Genomic DNA, 4,855 nt, shown 5'->3' with positions numbered 1-4,855 from the left:
GCCGGGGCCCCGCCGGGGCTCGGAAACAGGATCCTGGTGAGCGCCTCACTCCGCAGTGACCCGGCCGCGCCCCGCCCCGGCCTCCCGGCCACCCCAGCTCTTGTAACCCGGCACGGGTCAGGCTCGAGCCCCTGATGGCGGCAGGGTAGGCAACCCTGTTGCACGGGCGCGTGCGTGGGTGCCTACGCCGGACCGGGCGGGCGGGCCTGGGGCGGGCCTGAGGCGGGCCCCCACCACCACCGCCCTCCGGCAAGATAAGCTGCACTCCTGGCTTGTGATCGCTCAGTTTATACTCATCCGAGGCCGTCCACAACAGACACATTTATACTACCAAACGGAAACAAATTCAGTCGGGCATCGTCATCAGGCCTCGGCGACTTCCGTGGCGTACAGCGTTCGGTTTTCGGTCGGCAGCAGCGGACAGTAAACAGGGTACACTCCGGTACAGTAGTGGCCGCCCGTGTGACTCACAGGCCCGCTTGTGTAGTGTGTGCCGCCTCTGGCCGCCACCACCGAGGCTGCCGTGAGGCTGCCGTGAGGCCGCCGCCGTGCCAACCAACAGAGTCCGACTTGTTCCTGCTCCTCCCTCTCCCAGGCGGGGGAGGCCCGGGCCGCCGCGGCCGTGCCGTGTCGCTGCCTCATGTCTCTGATTGTATGTCGCTCTGATTGTAATGATTAATCCGCGGTGCGTACCGCCCAGGTTGCCCGACCTGGCGGGCGATGAGGATGAGGAGTGCCGGGCTGCGCCGCCGCGCGAGCACGTCCCGGACGAACACGAAAACATACATACACACACATACACACACACACACACACAGCGGGGAAGCAGGGCGTGGCATCGCCGTCGCAGAGCGAGGACTAGGAAGCTGAGGGCCCTCTGCTGCTCAACCCGACGATCAATTACTTTGCCAACGCTGAGGTGTTTGGTGCTCAACTAATACTACTGCTCGCTCGGACAAGAGGGCGCGGCGAAGCGAAGACCAGGTAAACATGATCAGCTAGCAGCGTTCAGAACAGCAGCGGGGCGAGCGCGCAGAGGTGACGTATACGTCCAACATGAGGCAGCCTGCGGCGTACTTACACGACAACAACGCTGCTCGCGCCTTCACGACCAACACGCCCACGCCCACAAGAAGTGATCCAGCGGCCACATTCTGAGCGTATGGCACACACACAGTCACAGCCTGGTGTCCGCGGTCCTACTCATGTCACTAAATTGAACGGTCGCCGCGCCTGGCCCCGTCGCGTCGGGTCGGTGCTTCGTAGTACAGACTGTAGAGCAGCGTCAGGCCCGGTTATGGGAATGATGGCCCAAGTAATGACTTGAACTGCTTTGAATCACTTCACATATCTTCAAACGGACTGCTGGCGCATCGTTGTAAGTAAAACCCCCATTGGAAATGGGAAAGTTTACGACAGGACTTCAGTCATGGGTGGTTAAAAGTTACCTTCTCCCTCCGGCTGTGAAGCACTTGCCGCGTTCCCGAAAAAGCTCGCCCAAAAGACAAGAGGAGATGGTTCCGAAGCGAAGGTATCGGAGGATAATACCGGCAGGTCACAAGGCCAACGGGCTGCTAATTCATAGTTTGTTGTCCATTCCGATTCGCTATGGTCACAGTGACAGATCGCGAGCCGAGATCGTTTTGCGAGCCAATCGATCTGCAGCCTGTCAAGAAGAGTGTTGAGCGTGTGGAGCGGCTGACTTGCGGGTGCTCGGGACGCTCCTACCGCGCCAGGCCGACATTCATGTCACGATTGGCATTGAGAGCCTCTGTTCCACTCTACTCTTGGCGTACAAAGGCGGGCGGTGTGCGAGTCCAGGGCTCCGGTACGTTTCGCCCAATCCGTTTCACCCAAAACCACTTTTCCCAATGACAGTTGCCCCGAGACATTTCACCCATAGCACTTCATCCAAAAAGATTAAGCCCAATTTCCGTTTGACCCCATAGTATTTTAGGCCCTAAACCATTTAACCCAAAATGCCACACTTTTCGTTCCTTTTCCCCCAATTCCCTTGCCAGGACACCCAACTCTCCTATTGTTGGACCCTAACAGTGGATTGGTGAGAGGGTGAGAGGGGCGGCAGCCGCCAACATGGCACCGCATTATATTAAGTCAAAAAGGGGGAATAACATGCTAGTTAGCAAGGGTCACATTTATTGCAGACACTCGCGCAACAAAGCCCACGTGTACTGGGTGTGCGTGCGTAAGCCGGAGTGTACGACACGCGCAACGACCACGGAAGAGCCACTGCGAGTTGTGAAGGAAGGAGAGCACGCGCACGCCCCCGACCCCGAGGCCATCGCTGCTAGGACGGCTGTAGAGCGGATCAAGGAGGCAGGGGTAAATGCTCCTGAGCGTGCCCCGGTCAACATCATCGACCAAGAGATGCACCGGCTGAGCGACGGGGTGGTCGCAAAGCTGCCGCTCCGTCCAGCCATGAAGCGGTCAGTCAACCGGGCGCGCAGTAGGCGCCTACCCACCAACCCCAAGACCATCAAAGACCTGAAGGAGTTGCCACCTGAGTTCCGACATACGCTGGGTGGAGACCTGTTCGTGGTATACGACTCCTATGATGACAGAGACGACAGCGACGACGACGACGACGACGACGACGACAGGCCAGTGGAGGACCGAATCATCGTCCTGGCCACGAAGGACAACCTGAAGAAGCTCGGGCGCTCAGCGACATGGTTCAGCGACGGAACTTTTGTCGTGTGTCCGTCACTCTTCACGCAGCTGTACACCATCCACGGCATTTACGAGGACGTCGCCTTGCCCCTGGTGTACGCTCTGCTGCCCAACAAGTCCGAGACGTCGTACACCAAGGTCCTGGAGGTGATCAAGGAGAAGGCAGAAGAGCTCCAGATTCCCTTCCCTGAGCCCGAAACTGTCGTGTCGGACTTCGAGGTAGCCATTATCAACTCCGTGAAGACAGTCTTCCCCCACGCCACACTGCGACTGTGCTTCTTCCATCTTGGGCAGAGCTTGTGGAGGTGAGTTGCCACTCTAAACAGTCATCAGTTTTTGTGTGACGTTGTGGTCTCATGATTCCCTGTCATAAGGCATGTCCAAGGAGCTGGCCTTCAAGTTGCGTACGGCGACCCGGACAACAGGGACTTGAAGGACGGGGTGCACATGCTTCTGAGCTTGGCGTTCGTCCCGGTTGAAGACTTGCCTGCGGCCTTTGACGAGCTGCGTGACGTACTGGTGGACGACCTCCTCGACATTGCGGACGGCTTCGAGAAGACGTACATACAAGTGAGGCGACAACGGCGTGGTGCAAACGCCCGTCGTCCTCCGTCGGTGCGGCCGAGGTATAACGACATCCACAGACACACCCTCACACTCCTGCGCGCAGAAGTACCTACCCGTTTTCTACAGGTACAGCCCCGCTGACTGGAATCAGTACGTGGCGGCCCAGCACGCTGAGCAACGCACGAACAACCTGTGCGAGGCCTGGCATCGCCGCTTCAACGCCCTCGTCGGGAAGGCCCACCCGACCTTCTACGCCCTCCTGCGAGACGTGCGGAAGGAGCAGGCGACCACGGAGTCCCACATCAGGGAGCTGGACCTCGGGCGCCATTCCTGCACCAAATTCAGCCGTTGCGCTCGGTGTTCTCTGCTCTCCGAAAAAGGCAAGGGTAAAGGCCGAGCGAGAGAAAGAGATCTTTGGGGAGGAAAAATGGGGGGGGGGGGGATTAGAGGGTGTGTGGGGAAAGAATACAGCAGGACATGCACCTTGCGAATGCACGCACACTCACGCTCGACAAAGCGCAGCCGCCGCGCCCAGCAAACACCAGAAAGAACTAACTTGATTGAATTACCAGGGATTAGATTATCGCCAGCCACTGCCCCCCCCCTTACTCGTCCCTCTCCGTGGGCGCACAGGCCCCTCTTTTAATGGGGGAAATATTCCGGCAAGTGAGACGGGCCTGTATTAACAGCGAGCTGCACTGCAGACAAGGCTGCACGAGGGACGAAACGAGCAGCGAGAAACGCCGCACTGATAAACAAAGTGTGCAATTGCTTATCACTTGGAGTGTGCAAATGCAAGGAGAATACTTGTAAGTGCTCAACTCCATAGTTGTACACTTGCGCGAGTGATCAAGTCGGTAGCTATACACTTGCAAGGGTGCAACTCCTCTATTGTACCAGGTGGCTGATTTACGCCGCGCACTTCTGTAGCTATGCTGTACCGCATGCACGAGCGCGGGAGGGTTGCCTACTCGCTCGGCTCGTAAGGCGCCGTGGACAGGGGCGATAGGCAAGCCCGCCCGCACTCGTGCATGCGGTACAGTATACCCACAGACGTGCGCGGCGTGAATCAGCCACCTGGTACACTACCTTCGATTGGACGCTCACTGTGGGGGAAGTGCTCAACGGAAAAGTGCGCAGCTACCGACTTGTTCACTTGCAAGTGTTTCACTACGGAGTTGAACACTTTCAAGTATTTAACTTGCAGTAGCACACTTACAAGTGTTAAGCAGTTGCTCAATTACATTATCGGTGCGAAAGAGGAGGGGGAGGATTTTACAGTCAGATAGAGGAAACAAACTGGAAGCTTCAGTTCCAATTATCTAAATAAGTGAAAGACACTGAAGTCCGCCTGCATGAGGAGGGGCGATGCGGAATGTCTGTCGTGGATTTCGTGAAGGGCTGTGAGCTTCCCCGCCACACATGAGAGGAGAGGGGCAATCAATGTTTTGGGGGAGCAGAGGGGGGAGGGCAGGGGGCGCTGGACCAACAGCCATAGCGAACAAAAACACTTGGCGACGGGCTGGGGCCGCGCCCGGAACACCATCGGCCGCCCCGCGCCCCGCTCTGCTCTGTGTGAGATGGCCGTGCCCCTCCA

The sequence above is a fragment of the Frankliniella occidentalis genome, unplaced genomic scaffold, assembly GCF_000697945.3.
Source record: "Frankliniella occidentalis isolate FOCC.00 unplaced genomic scaffold, Focc_3.1 Scaffold40, whole genome shotgun sequence".
Lineage (NCBI taxonomy): Eukaryota > Metazoa > Arthropoda > Insecta > Thysanoptera > Thripidae > Frankliniella > Frankliniella occidentalis.
Note: the sequence above shows the minus strand (reverse complement) of the source record.